This window comes from Typopeltis vanoorti, chromosome 13 (assembly GCF_054136105.1).
Source record: "Typopeltis vanoorti isolate ZY-2024b chromosome 13, IOZ_Tvanoo_1.0, whole genome shotgun sequence".
Classification (NCBI taxonomy): domain Eukaryota; kingdom Metazoa; phylum Arthropoda; class Arachnida; order Uropygi; family Thelyphonidae; genus Typopeltis; species Typopeltis vanoorti.
In genome coordinates, this window is record NC_143561.1 from 36,159,458 (window position 1) to 36,182,031 (window position 22,574).

Below are 22,574 nucleotides of genomic sequence, written 5' to 3' on the forward strand. Positions count from 1 at the left end.
GAAATATGGTATTGCAGAAATGTGGCTACATTTGCTAACTCAAAAGTTAGCAAAGTACAACATATATTATAATTTTTGGGAGTGTCACATGATTTTATTCTTTCTTTGCTTATTAACAGTGCGAAAGCACATGCCTGGCTTTAGGAGAATATTCTGTTGTTAGAATATTACTAAATAATATTGATAAAGCTCTACTTGAAACTACATCATGATCTTGAATCCTTTTATCTTCATTTCAGCTGCCTATTCAGATATGCCCAAAATAAAGTATTGAGTAAATATCTTCTTACAGGATAATTTCGTCATAAGTTCTGTATTATATATATATATTCCCAGAATTAAACAGAACTACTTTTAAAGACAGCATGTCTATTCCAACAACATTAGCATTCCATCCAACCAGTGTTCTTCTTTATATCCACACAAAAATCAATTAGCGATGAGAGAGAGTATCATGGAAAATTGCTTCTAAAGACCAAATGTTAGTGAGAATGCAATATAACGTTCAACCGAACTAATTATTTCTCCTTATAAAAATAATCCATAATTATTTTTATTGAATTTTATCATTCACTGTCTAGATCACAGGTATGCAAATATTTTCCTCTGGGTGATATGCTAAAATGCTCTGAGAGCTGGTCACACTGTACACAGCTAACATTTTAAATTTGTGATTACATGCATAAATAGAAGACCTTTTAGAATACTCTTAGAATAATATTTATTATTATTATTATAATTACTAAACATTTTTAACAAAAAAAAAGGACAAAATCAGAATAAGAGGAAAGCATCTTCTATAAATATATAAAAGTAAAATGACAAGCCACTAACATAAAGACTAGATATGAAGATGTGCGATGAGGCAGAAATGTCATTGCAGTTATTGTTATTTAATTTTGAATTTGCAAATAAAGCTTCAGTATCGTGAATAACTTAAATAATATTCTTCATAGATTGTGGATAAGGACCTAAAATTTAGAGTACACATTGCCAGAATTGTGAGGATAATGCAACAAATTCTGACAACAATGCAGAGGATACGACTTGCAGAAGTAAAGAGATTCTGGTTCCATTGTATAAGGCCTTGATTATGCCACATATTGACTACTGACCACAGATGTGGTCACCTGGTTTTCAAAAGGATGAAGAGATATTGGAACGGTCCAAAAGCACTTGACTAAGTTAGTTTATGGTCTCTGGAATGTTGAGAATGAAGAGAAGTTGAGAAGATGCAATTTACAGTCTAGTAGATAGGGGGGGGGTAATAGTGATAAAGACAACTTGGTAAGGGATTGTTATAGGATTGACATTAAAGAGGTTTCACAAAATGGTAGAACAACAATAAGTCATTCCTGGAAGCTGTATAAGGAGGGTGTGTAAAGGAGTGAGAAACATGTTTTTTTGCATGGAGAATAGGCATGGTGTCATGAGCTGTGTGCGTGTGTGCGAGTGAGTGAGATATTGGGGGGGGGGGGATCTATTAGGATCAGATTCCAAAGTAATTCCTTAGATGATAAATGTTGCTTTTACTTTGCTATCATTACATGATACCTGCAAAGAATCATTGCAGGAGACACTCCACATTCCATACAGAAAACCATCTACACTACTTAATACTCCATCCACAACTACATCACTATCCTTCATCCATAACCAATGCTGTACTTCCACCCACTAATGATATTGTTTGTCAGTAAATTGCAGGTGCTTTCAGCCAATATTCCTATATGCAGGATGAAAAAACAGATTGGTGTTTTTTTACAAAAAAGCCCTTCTATTTTTATGTGAGATTGGCTAATGATCTTCATTTTAAATAGCCCATATAGAGATTCCTCTTCATTGTAATGTTCTTTTCGACCACTGATTATATACAAAAACACATATAAACTGGGTTTAACTGGTTGGAGGTTTTTTTTATTGTAAAGAGATTCCTCTTGTCACAATGAAAATCAGTCTCTGGTCTTTTCCAGTTGAAGGGTCCAATGTCCTGTCATCCTTTTAATTGCACTCTAGAAGCACTTGGTAAGCATATAGTCCTTCACTTTCAAAGTGGGCGAGTAATAATTATTTTTGACCAAATGTGACGTAAACTTTCAGATTACTTGTCTTCTGAGTAACTCTTCATTGACATTGATTTTTTGATCCTTCTGCAGTTTATGGTGAGGTAATTAGATTTCTCTCTGTCATTGCTTGAGATGGTGAATAGATTTTTATCCTCTAACTTAGGTTGATGCTTGATTGCCTCATTATGTTCTTTCATTTAATATTTCTTGTATCAGTCATCTTCATTTGATTGCTGATCCAATTTACAGGTTTGGTGAATAAATGTCAAACATTATTTTTCATTTGACACTCTGCATTTCATAAACAAATCATACTTCAGATATATGGAAATTTCATAACAATTTGAATAGTTTCACTGTACACAGTTGTTACTCTCATGGTTTTCTCACCTAGTACTTCCAGCATTCCCAAAGAAACATCACTGGATGTGATATTTTGTTCTAATATGATGTTATGAGTTTATACTGTTAAAAATAACAAATGCTTTTCTTAAGACTTTGATAAAATTTAATTCTGCTATTTGTTACATTTTATAAAAAAAATATACTAGGTGAGGTGAGGTGCTACTGAAAAGTTTGTGGAATTTGACCATGAAAAAAATTACTTACTCTAACTCCTAGTTTCCACCATATCTTTTGAAGCAGTCTACTTGGGCACATGTACAACAATCCCAGCAGTTTTTCAATGATTTCTTGCATCCCTGGAAGCTCTCAAGTGTGATTGTGTTGAGGTAATTCTCCCTAGATCTTCTCAGTCCTGTCAAAGCAACAGCCTTTCAGCTGGAATTTCATCTTGGTGAACAGGAAAAAGTCAGGCAAATAGAGGAGATAGGGAAGGACTCATATTTTTGGAAGCTAGGAACTATCGAACAGTGAGACAACATTTGTAGCAATGCATTGAACAGTCCTATGATCTCACCATCATCACGGATAGTTCACCTTTGATCTGCAGTGATAGCCTCTTGCACTTTTATGATGTTTTCTAGTTTTGCACTTGTTGGTATTCACCTGTCCTTGAAGTATTTGCACTACAAAAAATTTCGCTTTAGCTCATAGCATTATCACCAAATGCTTCCTAAGGATTTGTTGGGTTTCTGCAGGAATTTTTTTAGGTTGAAGCAAAATTTAATGCATATTTTTCATCATCATCATCATCAAATTCCTGACATGTACCCTCAAGGGGTGTACAGGATATGATAGTACTACATGAAAAATTTACGTAATTACTAACTTCCTATGTACAATTTTCCTCCAAATCAGTCTGTCACTTGTCAAGACTCCAGTATTATCATTACCAGATCTTATATTTCTATCGTCTATGGCACATTGTACCGTATCACTCCACCTATATCTTGGTCTTCCTCTGGGTTGTTTTCCTGCCAACCTGGCAGAGAACGCTTGCTTTGCTAATCTTTCCTTGCCCATTCTGTTTAAGTGACCATACCACCTGAAATTAGCTCTGCTAATGCATTCCTGGATGCCGACAATGTCAAGTTCTTTCCTAATATCCTTGTTTTTAATATGATATTGCCATTGATGCCATCTATTCACGCCTCTAATCTTTCTCAGGACTCTCATATCTGCGGTGTCTAGTCTTTGGTCAAGTGTTTTACTTCTGATCCAGCTCTCAGATCCATAAGTTAAAACTGGTTTGAACACTGTCTTGTATACAGCTAATTTAGTGTTCCGACTAATTTCTCTTTTATTCCATATGAATTTATTCAATTGACTTCCTACCATACCAGCTTTGTTGATTCTGTTGTCTGTTTCCATATTTAATTTACCATCTTCATTAAAAATCATGCCTAAGTAGCTGAAAGTTTTACTTGTTCCACAGGTTCCCCATTCAAAACACAGTTGACATTTTCAACGATTCTACCTATTTTCATTGTCTTTGTCTTTTTAATGCTCACCTTCATACCATATCTATTACAACAGTTGTTCAATTTAGTCAGGGACTCTTGCAAACTTGTAGCGGATTTATTTAGAAGTATAACATTGTCCGCATAAAGCAAAGAGCTGACATTAACATCTCCAATTCTGATATCATGTTTAATACTACTTTCCTTCATAATGTGATCCATATAGATAATGAATAACAGAGGGGATAATGTACATCCTTGTCTCACACCAGATTTAACATTAAATCATCTTCCTGTACTTCCTTCATTTCTAACTGCCGACTTACAACTCAAATACAGACTAAGTATTGCTTTATATAATGCCCCATTGAACCATATAACTGTAGCATATTGAATAGCTTTTCTCTTGGCACCTTGTCATATGCCTTTTCCAGATCGACAAAACTGAAATACAGATCTTTGTTATATTCCCATGATTTCTCAACTATTTGTCGTAAAGTGAAGATCTGATCCTGACAGCCTCTATTTGACCTGAATCCAGCTTGTTCTTCACCAAGCTTTTCTTCCACAATTCTTCTCAACCATTTCTCAAGTATGCTTGCATAGATTTTGCCAGGAACACTCAGTAGGGAAATACCTCTGTAATTCTCACATTCAGTTTTATTTCCCTTTTTATATATGGGTACCATTATATACGAATTCCCGATGATTGGAGTAAAGCTCTAATAGTCGGGAATTCGTCCCTCTGTCCAGGCTTTCTGAACTATGCAGTGCAGCCACTGTAAGACTTTTATACTACCATATTTGAGCATTTCTGGTCAAATATCATCTACTCCTGCTGCCTTTCCACATTTCAAGCCTTTGATGGCTTTTTCTACTTCAAGTATGGATATGTATTCCTGACTGTATGCATATTGTGTGTTTTTTACCACTGTGCTATCACTGCTTGTTTCATTTAGCAATTTTTCGAAGTAATTACTCCATACTTCAAGGATATCTTTTTCTTCTGTTTTCATGTAACCTTTATCATCTCTATCTCCTTTTACATCACTCTTTCCTCCATTTCTAAGCTTCTTCAACAACCTCCAGAATATCTTACCACCTTCTTGATATTTATTTTCTATGTTCTTGCCAAAGTCCTCCCATGACTTTTGTTTAGCTAGTTTTACACAGTGTTTAGCTTTCTTACATTTGTCTCTGTATTCTCTAAGAGCACAAACTGACTTATTTGCCAGATACTTTTGATATGCTTTCTTCTTTTCCTTTGCTGACTCTTTAACTTCCTGTGTCCACCATGGAGTTCTGATTTTTCTATCCTTGCAGACATCCTCACCACATGCCTCTCTGGCTGGCTGAATCAATCAGGGTTTTCTTCAAGGCTTGCCACTGAATCTCCAAGGTTTGGTTCCTGTTCTCAAACTCTTTCATTTTTTCTTCAATAACTTTTGTGTATTTTAGTCTACAGTTCACATCTGAGAGCTGCTCAACTTTTATTTGCTTTAAAACTTTCTTACATGTTATTCTTTTCAATACGAAATGCATATTTTTTGCTTCTTAAAATCCACTATTTCAATTAGAGAAGAAAATTGCTGAGCCCTAAAACACGACGTTACAGAAACACATATAACCCAAGAATGCAGCTTCTCAGCTTTGCCAGCTGTTTGCATACTGATTCACTGTTTTCCCCTTGTAGCAGCAGAAGGCCATACTACAGCTAGTTCATACACATTATTTCAATTCCCCAAACTTCTGGGTAGTACCTTTTATATATGTATATGTGAAAAGTATTTTACCTTGGGTGTAATATATGGTGTTGCACCACCCCATAAGTCTTGAACCACATTAAGATGCAAACTTGACTTACTTGTCTGTTTGCTTACTTGGGAAAATGGATTAAAACCAAGGTTATAAAATTACTTGGTATCTTTAACATATATGTGTGTGTGTATATATATATATATATATATTATTTTATATAAACTGTTTTTATAATAGGAAATAGTGTTACACAGTTGTTCCATGGAGGTATTCCACAGGGGAATTTTTTTTTTCTCTGTTCTGAATAGAATAATTGGAAACTGTTTTTATAATAGGGAATAGTTGAAAGTTTATTTTTCACTTGGTCAGACTATAATAAATTTAGTTTAATCATTTATCCAAGTGTGCGCAAACAAAGTTTGCGCCTGAAAGTATCTTCAGGACTGGGGTAAAGTGGTACAACACTGGGCGACTCCTTGCAAAGGTGGAGCAAGCTACCAACACTCCTATCTCAGTATCTCCCATAACGCAAAACATCTTGAGGATATGTATAATGTTATGCATTAAGGGAAGGGCCACTACCCAGACTAGTTTTGACCTTTATTGAGGTCTCTTCAGTGGGAGCCAGGCCCAAGTGGAGATACCAAGGCAGAAGCATTAGCAAGGTCATCTCCTCCTATAGGAGCTGCCAAATGGTGTGCCACCTTTTTATTAAATTACTCTGGATTTAGAGAAAGATGTTGAAAGTTTATTTTTTACTTGGTCAGACTATAATAAATTTAGTTTAATCCTTTATCCAAGTGTGTGCAAACAAAGTTTGCGCCTGAAAGTATCTTCAAGACTGGGGTAAAGTGGTACAACACCGGGCGACTCCATGCAAAGGTGGAGCAAGCTACCAACACTCCTATCTCAGTATCTCCCATAATGCAAAATACATCTCCTTGGGGATATGTATAATGTTATGCATTAATTAATTAGTTAAAATTAATTAAACTAAATTTATTATAGTCTGACCAAGTGAAAAATAAACTTTCAACATCTTTCTCTAAATCCAGAGTAATTTAATAAAAAGGTGGCACACTGCTTGGCAGCTTCTATAGGAGGAGATGACCTTGCTAATGCTTCTGCCTTGGTATCTCCACTTGGGCCTGGCTCCCACTGAAGAGACCTCAATAAGGGTAGTGGCCCTTCCCTTAAAGCATAACATTATACATATCCCCAAGGAGATGTGTTTTGCATTATGGGAGATACTGAGATAGGAGTGTTGGTAGCTTGCTCCACCTTTGCAAGGAGTCGCCCAGTGTTGTACCACTTTACCCCAGTCCTGAAGATACTCTCAGACACAAACTTTGTTTGCACACACTTGGATAAAGGATTAAACTAAATTTATAATAGGGAATAGTGTTATACAGTTGTTCCATGGAGGTATTCCACAGGGGAATTTTTTTTTTTTTTCTCTGTTCTGAATAGAATAATCGGTTAATCAATGAATGCTTTCTATCTTGCAGGTATTGAGTTTCTTTTGATTGCATTTTTTTTGTGGGTATTCATGTTCATTGCCCTTCAGAATTGGTGTTTGGATCCCATCTAGGATGTCAAGAACCTCTATCAGGGGCACGCCGGCCATATGTGCAATGTGTGCAATGCACACAGGCACCAGGATAGTAAATGTGCCAAAAAGAAGGAAATACTTAAAAAAAAACGTTTTTTTTTTAAAGTGATTTTTTTATTGGAGGGGGGGGGGATAGGGGCACCAACTAAAGTTTTGCACACAGCCGTCGGACACTGCTGGCATGCTATTGGGTATAGAGGCACCAACTAAAGTTTTGCACACAGGTGCCGGACACTACTGGTGCGCCCCTGACCTCTGTAGGGACTTTAACTGAAGGTGAGTTGGTTTTGTCTCATATGGAGGTGGCAAGGTTTTTCAACTCACAAAACAGATAGACTAGCCAGAGAACATGCACAATTAATGGACATTATATACTGTCCTCATAGTTACCTCGGCTGTAATTCTCACCAACTAACCTGTCTCTTCGGAAATGGCAACTGTAATTGCCACTTTCAGAACTGTTGAGGCTCATTGAGAACTGATTCTCATCAGTTTGCAGCCCAACTGCAACTATACTATCCTTGTTGCTGTTGCCATTTTATTTATTCTAACAGTCTTTTGTGTTTGTATTACCATAATATATATATCATGAAGCATTATTTATACCACTGATGCGATACCGAGGATAATCCTCACGATCCTTGGTGGTAAATTCAAAGTGATTTTCACAAAGGACAGAGCCTCTCAAACTTATCAACTGGCACCACCATGAATCAGTGGTCTTGTGTTATCCCCTTCTTCCATTAATAATTATTAAAATTATAACTATATATTATTAACATTTTTTAATTACATAGAAAACAAAATAGTTCCTTTCATACCTTTTATTCTGCAAAGGGAGTAGTAGGCAGAGTTCGTTGAATAATTAAAATTAATATTCCTAATTAATAGAAACTTTTAATTTATTTAATTATAAGATATTTATAATGAAATTTGTAATTAATTAAATTTAAATTATAAGAGGCAGTACTGTAGAATCCTAATGGAGCTTTTATTGGTATTAAAAAAAATTATCCTGCTGATGACTTATAGCATTTTGTTGAAAAATTCATGAGGTCTTATAATAAGTTTATGGTATGAGCCTCAATACCGAGTGAGTGGTTATATAACATCCAGTTGAGTGCACACACACATATATATTAGTGGCATCACGTACCCATTTCGGTTGGGTGTGCTGTCGTGTGGCCTATGCAACCCACGCTACAAAATTCACATCAATTTGATTGCATTTTTATTGATGTATGAATTATGAGTGCATGGTGCATTAGCGCTCATTTTAATTGGTCCTGTGCAATTCATTGTAGAATAAATTTGAATGCTTTAATTTATCAATTAATTGTAGTCAAATCTATATAGCGTGAGGGACAATGTGTGTGTGTTTTAAGATATATTAGAAAACAATAATGAAGGAGAATACTTTGTTTGGTTGGTATATTTGAATTACTCAAAGGTGTAAGTACACTGCTCAAAACAATTAGGAGATATTTTAGTTTCTTTTGGATAATTATAAATTTCTGCAAATAATTATAACTATTGGGTACTTTATACATGAGTAAGTATTTCTTATTTATGGATAGGGTGTAATTGATGAGATATTGTTTAAATAATCGATATTTATTACAAATTTAACAAATTATACATTTTAGCGTGAAATAATTTTAACAAGAATAACAACATGATTAGCCAAAAACGCTTTTGTTCATTTTTAATAGGGCATATGGTCTCCATTAACAGCCAAAACAGTGGTACATCTTGATTGCATGGATCGGATAAGATGATCAAACAATTTTTATTGGATATTTCTCCACTCTTCTGTGAGAGCAATTTCGAGCTCTTGAAGCGATCATGGTGGCACCATTGAGCAGAAACGCATCTAGATAAAGCAGCATATGGATGAACTGTAGGTTCCAAAATCTCATCACGATACCTTTGGGCTGTTAAGGAACTGTTTCTGATAAAATAGAGATCAGTATGGCTACCTATACTTATTCCAGCCCATACCATCAAACTACCACCTTGATGTTGGGGTTTTTCATGAACAAACTGTAGATTATTTCTTGTTCCACTTTCATGCCATATTATCAAGGTATGTCAGCTATCTGGTTGCAGACTGAACCTGGACTCGTCACTAAAAAGTACATGAGCCCAATCTTCATTTGTCCAATTGCGATGTTCCCAAATTCTCCGGACCTTTTGTGATTTGCAGTAAGTGGAATGCAAACCATTGGTCTTCAAGCACATAAACTTATGGCATGAAGATGATTTCGTACTGCCTGTGTCGATACCAGCCTCTCTGTTGCTGAGGCAAGTTCGCTTCGAAGTTGTGTTGCGTGAAATGTTCGATTTCTTCAGGCAAGTAATGACAAATGCTGATCTTCTTTTGGAGTTGTTGAAGATGGGCAACCTTGACCTTGCCTTCAGCAAACATTTCCCGTCTGCAGAAAGCGATTCCAAAGTCACAAAATTACACTTTGAGATACATGACGCGCTTGAGCGACAACTTGCTGTGTTTGTCCAGCTTCTAATCCACCAATGGCGCTCAAATCCATGGATTCCGGGATATCATGTTGCTCTGCCATTTTTAACAAAAATAATGGGTGGTAGGTGACACAAGTTTACAATTGAAGTGATAATTATGCACCATGGAAGTGAGTGCAACAAGCCATGCTTTTATAACCCCCTCCCCACATGCTAATATGGTTAAGAAACGTTTAGACACGTCTTAACATGATTTTGTATGCAGTTGTGTGTTCTACACTGTTGTATATTGAGAATAATTTAAAATAAATGTATTGCATTTGTAAATTATTTTTATAACTATATAATTTACAAGAAAATCAAAATATTCCCCTAATTGTTTTGAGCAGTATGTGAACCATCATTTATAAGCCATGTGAGAATTGGAAATCTAAAGGAAAGAATAAAATGCTTTAATTAATGGAAAACTAATTATTAATAATTAACATTCGTGATATGTGTGTCCTATAAGTTGCTGGATAGAGCAAATAGCTTGTGATCCTATAAAGTCTAGACACGAATGAGTGAATTTATAAGGCATAATTAAAAAAAAAAAAAAAAAAAACTTACAAGGAGAGAGAAAAAGATTTGTTTGCAAAGTATAAATAACGAACCAATAATAAACAGCTGCTATATATATTTTGTAGTTCAGTTAAAAACTATAGGGAGAGGCTAATCTAATAAACTAATGTTGATCAGGTGATTCATTTAGGCATGGCAAGAATACATGTGGCTTGATGGAGCAGCAAATAAAATTTATTGTGATATTATGTGTCTTTCTATGATTTATGTGTATTTCACTTCGTTTTCTAAGAATTTTCTTTGTTTACTGAGACTAAGTATACATTTTACATAATAATACGATACATAATATCTGATCATTATCAGAATTATCCACACTTTCGGGAATCCTGCATTCATTAGTTGTTGTTTTTATTATTATTATTATTTTTTATTTAGTGTTAGCAGCTCTTCTGTCTTATCAATAATAGATATCTCATGCATGCTAGTATTTTGTTGTAAATAAACAACTGCTTATAATACACCGTTTCACTTTTCACTTTTATTCATGAATAAATTTTTGCCACGTCTTGTTTCCGAAGACTAGAATAAATATGTCCCTATACTGTTAAAAAAAACTTTCCAACCTCAATAGATGCTAAACTTCACAAGGAAAAAAAATAGACATTTAACATCTGTGTACTATATTTAGGAACAGTTAGTGTAATTAGAGACAGATTGAATGACACTCTTAATATGGAAAAACACTCTACTCCTGCAGACTGCTGTATCATTGCAAACAGAATAATTTATTGTAGCAGTACATATAGCAGCTAACTAAAACATTTGTCCTAACATCCACTTTCAAACTTTCAGTTACAGGAAATATTTGCAACAGCTGTTTTATAATACAGTCATTGGATGCAGAATGCGCTCAATTTGTGAAAAGCAAAATATATATATATAAATAAATAAAAAATATTTATCAAACTGATTTATATATATATAAATCTGTTTGAATTGCATTTGAGATATTCGATATCATCCAGACACTTAACAAATGCTAATTTTAGAAATAAAATTCTACTGAAAGAGGTGTAACTAACATGCCATATAATGTCTTTGATGACACCAGATTGAGCACTAATGATATCATTTTGAACTGTGGCAGAAGTTCCTTGAAATACAGTCTAATCCTTTAAATGCCTTTAAAAATCTATATAATTTCCTTGATTAGCTCAATTCTTCAGACTCATCATCAAAGAAAGCTCTTGCTTAGTGAAACAGCATACAGCATCAATTAATCTTTATAAAATGCCTCTATTTTTCTTTACCTGTTTGTTATGATGGATAACTTCAATTTTTCTTTGCTTGTCAATGAGAGTACCAATTCTTTGTTTTCCAAATCCCTTAAGATTTAAAAATGACTGAACACGTGATTGGGAGTACTCATGTTTTTGCACTGCGGCTGTTAAATGATTAAGATCGAAATATACGTTCATATTCCAAATGCCTTTCTGTCTGGAGAATAATAAACAAGGCCAACAAAAAAGTCTTGATTGCATTTCACATCCAGTTAACCATTCTACTGCATTGTATTGTGAAATAGAGAAATGTTTCATGTTCTCAGTTTTTGCATCTCCCAAATTTACTGTGCTTGTTCAGTAAAGTTGGGAGAGGAGGGCGAGGCTTACCTCCTTTGACCACAGTCATACAATCCGCAAAAGTTCTGGCAGAAAATGGAACATTCATTAGATTGTCAACATTGTTTTCCACTGTAAATATGGGCAAAAAAAAAAAGGTATACTATGAACACTTGTCGATATTATATATAATTTTCTAATATAGACAAGTGTTTATATTATAATATAGTATATAATATTTATAATATTGACAAGTGTCTATATTATAATTATAATATAGACAATATATTATCTGTATTGTCTATATTATATAAAAACTTGCTTACCACATCAGTTCACACTTCACACACACAAAATAGATGACATTCAGAAACTAAAACAGCAACTCATGACAAATGAGAACATTCAGTTGGATTCGTTGATACGATAACCAATCAATAACCACGGATTTCTAGTTGCTGTTGTCTCAGCACTCATCCTGCTTCCTTCTGGGCAGTTTAAAACTATTGCAATGCTTTAGAATTAGAATTTGACCCACTGTACCATCTTTACATCTGATCAAAGGGCTCAGAGGTGTATGTATTTTGAATGCACGCATAGGCTATTAATGCAAATGTGATGCAATGTTTATGTCGAAAAGTGTCCTCTTCATGAAGCATTAGTATATTATGTTTAATTATAGGAATCACATGAAGCCAGGAAACAATTAGGGGAGTCTTTAACGGAAATAAATGCAAAAATATAATATTGGTGATATTGATATTCCATGAATGTGCACTGCACACCTAGAATATTCACCCCTTATATATATAACATAATATAATAAACTACACATTATCTGGCCACTCACTAACAACTTAGTGCTGAGTTCACACTACAAACCTGTCATGCAGCGATATCATCTCTGGTTTGTAGTGTGCGAGCTATTCACTAGCCAAATAATGTGCAATTTACTTTACTAGCAAATAACCTGAAATTGCTCAGATTCCTAATTTAGTTACGTCTTCTTTTTTTTTTTATATAATTAACGCTCAGTTTTCAAGTCTTGCAATTCTTCAGGAATTAATTCTTTTTCAAAAAAGTACCAAAAATTACTTTGCTTGTTTTGTTTGATTCTTCTCATTTCGTTTCTCAAAACAAACGAAACAAGATTTCGTTTATCTTGAAATGGATAAAATTTTTTTTTGAAAAAAAAAAAAAAAAAAAATCTACAGCAGTGCCTGCCTGAATTTTCAAGAAATTTTTATGAAAAAATATGAAGATGAATGCAAATACTTATATTGTGTATCATATTCCATTTTTCATATCAATGAGAAAATTTTAATTTTCACACGCACACACACACACACAGAGAGAGAGAGAAAGAAAAAAAAAATTAACCATACAAATTATGCATTCACAAAGTATATAGTGGTATGGAGTGGCCTTCCAATGATGAGTCCTAAGATTCTGTGGAACTGTCATGTTATAATATATATATATTATTTAGAATTCCATTTTGAAAATAACAAAAGCATCCACATGAAGTAATTTTCTATTTTCTGATATATTCTTTATTGATAATAAATATTGACCAAGATAAAAGAATTACCTTTAAAGCAAGCAACTTTTATGTTAAAGCCAAAAAATAAACCTAATTAAATAGGAGAGGTGATAAGTAAATTACCCAAGGTAGTCAAAAAAAAGATTTTCATGCTGATTTTAAATTGGTGTCCATACAGAGACTGCTGTCTTTCCATATTGAAATTGAGCAAGCACACAAAATTTGGGCAGACAAATTGGCTCTTATGTTACAAGCTTTTGTGATTGATTGAGAGAATAGCACTCTTCCTTTCTCTAACCAGTGGGTTATGAGTTTTTATGTGCACATCTCTCTCTCTCTCTCTTTCTTCTCCTCCCCACAGACAGGGAAGCTTGTGTCTTTAGATGGAAGATAAATTCATAGTTAAATGGAAATGTTGTTCAAAATTTGGTAGATGTAGGATGATACCATCACTTTAGGTATTTGTCATCCACTGGTTCCACATTGCTTTTCTCACCTACCAAGGACACATTTGATAAATCTCAAACATAAATTAAATATATATTAAAAAAGTTTTGAAATATATTCTCTATAGCCATAATTTTTAATATACGAAGGTGGTCCGAAAAAGTTCTCAGCCTCGACCATAGATTGCAACACTATGGGCAAGATTTTTTTTTCTAAGTTGGTACTTCTGTCATAAGCATCCATGTGAAATTGCAAGTCATTCTATCAAGTAGTTTATTTTATACAGCTGTCTGAAGCAAAAGTGTTGTCTGTATCCCTTGAAATGGATAAAATTGAGTATCTTGCAGTTATAAAATTCTTTGTAAAAGAAGGTTTAACGGCAAAAGAAATTCATTAGAAGTTCATAAAAGTTTATGGGCACTCTTCTCCTTCATTTTCGACAATTAATAAATGAGCTGCCGAGTTTAAACGTTGCCGTACCAGCTTTAAGATGATCCATGTGAAGGATGTCCAAAAAGCGCAACAACACCAGAAATCATTGATCAAGTGCATGATATGGTATTGAATGGCCAGCGAGTCAAATTGCATGAAATTGCTGAGACTATAGGCATTTCAAAAGAACGTATAGGATATATTTTGCTGAAGAATTGCATAAGAAAAAGATTTGCGCAAGGTGGGTGCCGTGCTTGCTCACAGCAGATCAAAAACACACTCACATGAAAATCTCTGAACAGTGCTTGGAGCGTTTTAACAAGAATAAAACTGATTTTGTGCATCGATTTATTACTATGGATGAGACTTGGATTCAACATTACACGCCAGAATCCAAACAGCAGTCAAAACAGTGGACAGAAACTGGTTGTTCAGTGCCAAAGAAGACAAAGTCGGTTCCATCAGCAGGAAGGGTCATGGCATCGGTGTTTTGGGATGCTAAAGGCATTTTGTTTATTAATTATCTTGAAAAGGGTAAAACAATAACCAGGGAATATTATTCCAATGTTTTAACCAGACTAGAAGAAAAAATTCGTGAGAAAAGACCTGGTTTGCAGAATAAAAAAATCATCTTTCATCAGGACAATGCACCTGCCCACAACGATGTTTTGGCAATGGGAAAATTAAGGGATTCACACTATGAATTGTTGGAACATCCATCAATTCTTTATCCAAGTGTAAGCAAACAAAGTTTGTACATGAAGTATCTTAACAACTCAATAAAGGTTGGAACTAGTCTGGGTAGTAGCCCTTTCATAATACGCACCTGAAAGGGTGTGCATGTGCGCTCACTTTGCATTATGGGATACTACACTAATTAATATGAAGTCATTAGCCACTGTATACAAGTAGGCTAGTCGTGAAGAAACTTCATGTGCAAACTTTGCTTACACTTGGATAAAGGATTAAACAAGAACATAATTTCTTGGCTTCTTTAATTTATAACCGAGTGAAACATTTTTTCATTATTGTGAAAAATGTGTTGAAAAGGGGTGTGGTGCCATCAGATGTAAGAATATAAGCACACAAATTTAATACCAAACAATATTTGGCATAATTGTAATGACTTTTTAAATGAAAGAGATATATTTCTCCTTCTGTGTTAAGCTCATTGGCCTCTCATGGCCAAGTAATTTGGCTTCTTTGAGACATCATTTTCTCTGATAAGGTGGTTAATCCTATCTTCACAGTGCATTATGGTTGTGTGTGTGCATATGCACGCACCTGTTCTTTTTGAATGGTTTGCTTGTTTTGTTTTGTTTTTTTCCAGAATATAAAACCCAAATTTCCAGGAGGGGAAACCCCTCCCTTTCATATGAGACCAGCTAACTCAGTTCGTTTGAAAAGCCCTGATAAAACTTTTGATGTCCTAGACAGGATTTGAACTCAAGTCTTACTAGCAAAAGGGCAGCATTGAAACTGATTGAGCTACCTTGAGGTATATATGGAAAGAAACAACCTGTCTTTTTTAAATATATAAGACATATATTTATCTCTTTGTTATACAGTCTTGGTCTTGATAAAAATGGATATGCATAAATTGAATTGGTGCATAGAACACATCCTGTATGCATACATATATATACATGTACATATTTACCTAGCAAGTAGAGAAGGAAATAATACTGGGTTTGAGTTACCTTTTCCTGTAATGACACAATTAAGTCATTTAATGTAAAATGCGAGTACAGATGCTTGTTGTGATTTTGCCCAGGAGGATCATGTACAGGTCTGCCAAGAATAGCAGATTGTTACTTTTGTAGCATTCTCTCTAGAATATTCAATGATTCCCTCAGTTTGGATTTTTATCTTTATCCAGGACTGAGTTAGATTATAGAGAAATTAAATTATGCCATAGTGACTAAGGTTATCTGTGGAAGCAAGTGTATTATATCTGCAAATTGCAGGTATTCCTGGTTTGCTTGCATATTTTGAAGGATAAAAAACTTGAGAATCTTGAAGGGAGAACACTCTTGCTTCTATATGAAATGAACTTAGTTTAAGTTCATTTCATATAGAAGTTTGCCTGTTCATTCTGCAAAACAGTTTGCTTGTTTTGCAGAATGAAATACCAAATTTCTGGGAGGGAAAACTCTGCCACCTCCATATGAAATTGGCTAACTCATTGAGATGACCTGATCGTTCTTGGCATCCAAGGTTGGGATTCAGAGTCAGATCTTTGCACCAAAGGACTCTGACTATACTGATTGAGCTACAAATGATCTGTTGTGTATTTTTACATATATGTTTTCTTTGAAAAGGAAAGGTTATGAATATATCTGGGTTTCTATTTTCTCTTTATAATCACAACATAATGCAACAATTTAAGGACTTTTTGGTGAAAAGAAAAAAATGGTTCCCATTGCTTGTTGATCATGAAATTTGCTTACTATGATATTTTAGTTGGTCCCATTTAATTATGGTCAGCAGAACTCACTGTGTTAAGATTTATAGTCTTTCATGTATGGGAAGCACGAAGAAAAACATCAGAAAAATATCATAGCATTCTGTCACTTGAGAAAAGTGAAAAGGAATAATCATCACTTTGAAGAAAAGGTTCCATTGGTCTTGGCTGTGTACAAAACATAAAAAAAAAAAAATCCTTGGTGTAATGTTGAACTTGTCATACTATTACTCCGCCTTCTTTTGTTAGCAGAAAGACATGGATTCATTTTCATTAAACTGTGTAATGTGGTTACTTCTAGTGCTGACAAGACAAATGCAGAATTGCTCATGTTTCCCCCCCCCCAATCATGTTTCTCTGTGTTCCACCGTAACCAGAGATTTTGTGATTTCTTTGAAACAGGAGTACGATATTTATATAACAGATGGTACTTAACATCATTCCAGACATCAAGTTCTTGTAGTACTCTGCAGTCAGATTTTTCTAGGGTTATGCTAGTAATCCATATCGTACTTATGTTGCTAAGCATCAGAAACTTAGCTAGGTTTTTAGTGCCCTTGGCAAATTTGCAGCTATTTATCCTTTTTTTTTGGTGTGATAATTTCAATAATTGTAAAATATCCTGTCACTGGTATACTTCTGATACTGGTGTCCTTGTCAACTGTTCTGCAGTTAGTGTTGCTATGCCACTGCTGAGCAACATTTTCCAGCTGAATTTTTTTAATATGAATTTCATTCACAAAAGAGAAAAAACATGGAGTTTATTTCAGCTCTCCAAAATAAGCAGTGTGATTCACACAGGACAATGAAAATCGTCTGCTGTCTAAAAACTTTCTTGGATGTCCATGCCAGGTTAAATTCACAGTGGATTTGACCTGGCATTAGACAGCTTATTTGTTGAAGAGTAGTAGTTACATCTATAGGCTGGCATAATGATAATTCTGGTTATGCCAGTCTGAACACTTTTAAATTTAAAGAAGTTATTTACATGTGCTAGAGACAGTCACCAGCTATAAATGACATACAAATTACTGTGTTTATTTCCAAAAGTTATATAACCACCATCTTTCCAACTTATTAATGTATTTGAAAATAGAATTTCTTCTCTCACAGCTGTTATTCACTTGAATTCTGCTGGACTGTTAACTTTCTCTCCCACTGCTTTCATTTCCATCAGTAAATTATCTGAAATATAAATGAAAGTGTTAAGATACTTGTTACTAACATTAGAAATTAATACAGTAATCACATTAAAACTTTATAGGTGACATATGCTTTATGATGCTATTTGCAGTTATGTTATATTTGTATACACACTCTTGCCATAAATACTGTTACAACTTCTGCATACTCTCACTGCCTACAGAATTCTGCAATCCTTCCATTAGTGGCTCTGGGCACAGCTAACATTTGCATGTTTATCAGATTATGAGAACCTTGTAGCTGTAATAGAACTTCCCAAGGTTGGAATACAGCCACTAAGAAAAGATGACAAGAACTGCAGAACATATTATGAGATAGATGAATAATAATTACATGAATTCATCCTTTATTATTATTATTTATAACATTTTCGCACGCTGTATAATAGTCGCTTACAATACGAAAGTGGAATAAAAGCATAATAAGTTAAGAGAATAGAGGGTTCCCTCAATCTTCAATTGGTTATGTTATCATCCTTTATGTTCAAGTCATCCTTAAGCTCATCATTGGATGCTGATATCTGCTAACATTAGTTAGAGTTCCCCTTTTCGAAATTTTTTTTTTTAGTTTCTGTGAAGGAAAGCATCCCCAATACACCTGTGATTTAGTTTACTTGAACCATTCCAGAAGTAATGCAGCTGTTCATCTCTGGAAACATAAAAATGAAATCTAACATCCTGAACTTGCAAAACTGTCACTTCCTCGCATAGGTTACTGTGGAATCTGTACTGAGAAGTAATTTATCTCCGTTATGCAATCTCTTCCTGCCACTTCCTTTCTAAATCACGAAAGTCAGTGCTAACAACAGGCTCTTGTTATCGGTAGAATGTGTTTTCTCAAAATCTCACTATACAGTCAACCACTGGCCTCTCTCTTGTAAACTCTACCACTGATGTAGACAAATAATTTACGGAATTCTGTCTCTGATAAGGCTTTAATTTTAACACAATAAAATATACACATAAGTACTTGTGTGTGTAAGTACACTTATAGGTACTTGCTACAAGTTTTGTGTTAAAAAGTCTGTTCCATCCACTGTTCATGCAATCTCCCAATTGTTTCAGATCTCTGTTCTCTTTACAGGCATTATATGCAACATAAACTTCGAAACCGTGTGCTGTTATCCCTAAAATCCTTTGTCTTCTTCACCTTTAGTAGCATGGTTCTCGCAACAAAGTACGTAGCCTTCCAATTATACATTTCAAAATGCCTTTCTCATTGGTAGAGTGGATAGCAGACTTGCTCTTCAGTAGGTCTAAGAGCAGGTCTGGTTCAAATCCTTCCGTGGTCATGGATGTTTATAATAGTCCGCTCTGGACGAACTTGTATATAGTTCCTTGAGTTTATTATTAAAAAAAAAAAAAAGAAATCAGCTTGTATTAAACCTCATTCACATATCGTTTTTTGTGCTAGAGAATTTGAAGTCTATTCAAATACACCATAATTTCCCTTCTTGTCATCCTCCCTACCAACTTAACATTATTCCACGTAATGTACAACGTAGAACTGAAGGGTTGCGTGCACTTTATTGGTTAGGAAGGTGCAGGAAAAAAAATTGAATAAAAGTCCTTTCTTTGATGGTTGGTTTACCAAGTGGATGGCATCTCTTTTCTTCAGCCAAATCCCATTGCATGCACTGTTTGAAACAGTTGAGAAACAGTCTGTTTCTCAATGCCTTTAAGTGATAGATGATTTTTTTCTTCCTGTGTGAGACCACCATCCTTCCAAGGGCTAGATAATAACGCTTAGTCCCTCGGTGCTAATGTACAATCTTTATATGCATGTCATAAAGGTTAACAATCTTTATGGATGGCATGCACTGCATAATAACGATCGCTTTAGTCAAGAGATCATTTGTGTTTGATATTTCTAAAAGAATGCTTAAATGCAAGGAATATTTATAATGCTGTGAAAGATTTGAAACGTAATCTCCTGAAGAACAGGTATTACAACAGCAGATGAACTGCCATAATGTGAAGGGCCAAAGGATTGCATTTCCGATCCTTTTTTAATATAAGTTGTCCACATGATATATTTCTTCATTCTTTGTTCACGACAGTCTTGTTAGGAAATCTGCCCTATAGAATCTTATTGCAGTTAAGTGACATCCACTATTAGGAATGGAATTAACATGATCTGTGCTAGTAGAGTTCCAAATAGTTTATGAGCATTGTGACTAGTGTTGCCAATTTAGCTCTTTTGGAGCTAAATTCGCGTTTTTTTTTCTTTCCTAGCTCCAAAAATTTTAATCTAGCATCTAGCTCCTTCAGAACTTGTTTCAGCTCTTTTTAGTCGTTTTTATAACCTACTCTTAAAAAAAAAATTGTTTTAAAAGTTTCCAGTTGTTCGCATTTGATAAAGAATTGTATTGTACATTTGGTGCGAGTCGCACCAAATGTACAATACAATTAAGATTTTAGGAATGGCCATCATTTATTATAGCAAGAAATTCAACAAAATTATGCACACATTTCTGAGCATGGCGGTTCTAGAAAAGTGTGATGCTAGTGATATTGTGACTGCATTGAAAAAAAAAAAGCTCTTGGCCAAGAAACTGGACATGAAAAATCTCATTGCAATTGGTACAGTCAAAGCCAGTGTTATGGTTGGTGTCAATAATGGCGTTTATGAACAACTGAAAGCATATATTCCCTCCTTAATTTTAATTAGATGTGTATGCCATTCATTGCAACTGGCAATGTCTCGCACTTGTGCAGAATCTCTCCCAAGAAAAATTAGAATTTTTAGTTGCCGAAACGTATAAGTGGTTTTCACATTCTTTTTCAAGACAAGTAGAATACAAAGAGCTGTACCAATGCATTCAAATCCTACTTTCCTTCCCCACTTTCACCTCCACTGCATTACATATTACGCTTATAGTTCTGTTATATATATCCAGCTATATTTCTCGTCAACGAAAACGATGCTCCTCTTAAAATTGTAAGCAACTGTGCAACGAGGTGGCTCTCCATTGAACCTGCAGTAGACAGAATTCTCAGCCAGTGGTTGGAATTAAAAACTCACTTTGAAGTCCGAGTGTGACTGAGAAATTTTACAAAGCTCAAATTTTGTGAGAGATGTACAAAGATGAAAGGAATCTGTTGTACCTTTTATTTTTGCATCCTATTCAAGTTCAGCAAGTTAACAAAATTTTCGAATCGTGCGGATAAGACGAGATTATTTGAAGAACCTTTCTCGTTTGATTCGCTCTATTTCTAATATGTTAGTGCTACCATCATCCACAGTCGATCCTCTAGAGTCAGAGATTGATGACTATTTGGATCCCAAACTAAATCTTGGTTATAGATCGGAAAGAAAAATTTCAGAGTCGATAATACAAAAGAAAATAGTTTCTTCTTGGTCTCTTCAAACAGCTACACGTTCATTGCCAATCACGCGATATCGCGCGATGCGAGTTCTCACCGAACGGCCGATCACGCGTTATCGCGTTGACGTCGCTAACTAAATAAAAAAATAAAAAAAAATTGGCCACCACACGAAATTCCAATTTTCAGCTTGGCAATGAAAGTGTTAAGCAAATGTTGCCTCAAAACTTGAATATTTTAAGAATGATCTCTTCTTTTTCTGTTGACAATATCCTAAAACATATAAAAGAACCTGTTACTCCCATCTTAGAAAGAATGCTGAAAACAGAAAAAGATGTTGCTGCTGCTGAATACCAGTACACTACTATCCACTTAAATAAATGGACAAATATAGAAAACACTGAGCTATTCTGGACTGAAGTACGAGAATACAAAGAGGTGCATCTGGAATGAATCCATTTAAAGAAATTGCTCAGTGTGCAGTCAATTTATTAATACTGCAAAATTCTAATGCGGAAATTGAACGAATTTTTAGTTCCATGAATGTACAATAGTTAAAACTGAATTAAGAAACAAGATGGAATTGCTAATGCTGACAGCTGTTTTGTCAGTCAAGTATGGCCTCAGGCGTAACAACAAATGCTGTACAGTTACTTACTTTATTCAAGTTAAAGTCATACTTGCATATAAGTGACTAAAGGCATCTTCCAAGTGGCCTTCTGTGCTTAATTCACCCACGTTCTCAACTTAGATTTACCAGCATCTACACTGTGTAATATTGGAACGATGGCCACGTATAATAAAGCTGAAAATCTAAGTGAGAACGTGGGTGAATTAAGCACAGAAGACCACTTTGGAAGATGCCTTTAGTCACTTATATGCAAGTATGACTTTAACTTGAATAAAGTAACTAAAAAGTATCAGCTACTACTTCTAAAATTTTAGCTTCAAATTTTTATTTTTAACTCCTTTTTTAGCTCTTTTTAACTCTCTTTAAGATTTAGCTGTTTTTAGTGATTTTCATTTGGCAACAGTAATTGTGACTTCCTCTCCTCAGTGAAACAGGTTGGCTAACTATAGTGGCAATTCACTGCTTAAGATTTCAATAAAGTGTGCAGCGATTATGTGAACTTAGTGCTGATTGATTGAAATATAACAGCTTAATGCTTGAGCTACAAGAAACTTCTACTTGTATTTGCA

At 34.6% G+C, this 22,574-nt stretch overlaps 1 protein-coding gene and 1 long non-coding RNA gene across 2 annotated transcripts in view; one reads left to right on the top strand and one right to left on the bottom strand.

The window, feature by feature from the left end:
* The window catches only part of tgo (Aryl hydrocarbon receptor nuclear translocator homolog tgo), a 439,650-nt gene that overhangs the window by 88,121 nt on the left and 328,955 nt on the right, over window positions 1-22,574 (top strand). The window lies entirely within an intron of this gene.
* The window catches only part of LOC150100050 (uncharacterized), a 54,342-nt gene continuing 49,630 nt past the window's right edge, over window positions 17,863-22,574 (bottom strand). The window contains exon 3 of the long non-coding RNA XR_016549238.1: window positions 17,863-18,030. This is a non-coding gene — a long non-coding RNA (uncharacterized LOC150100050). The remainder of the gene's footprint in view (window positions 18,031-22,574) is intronic.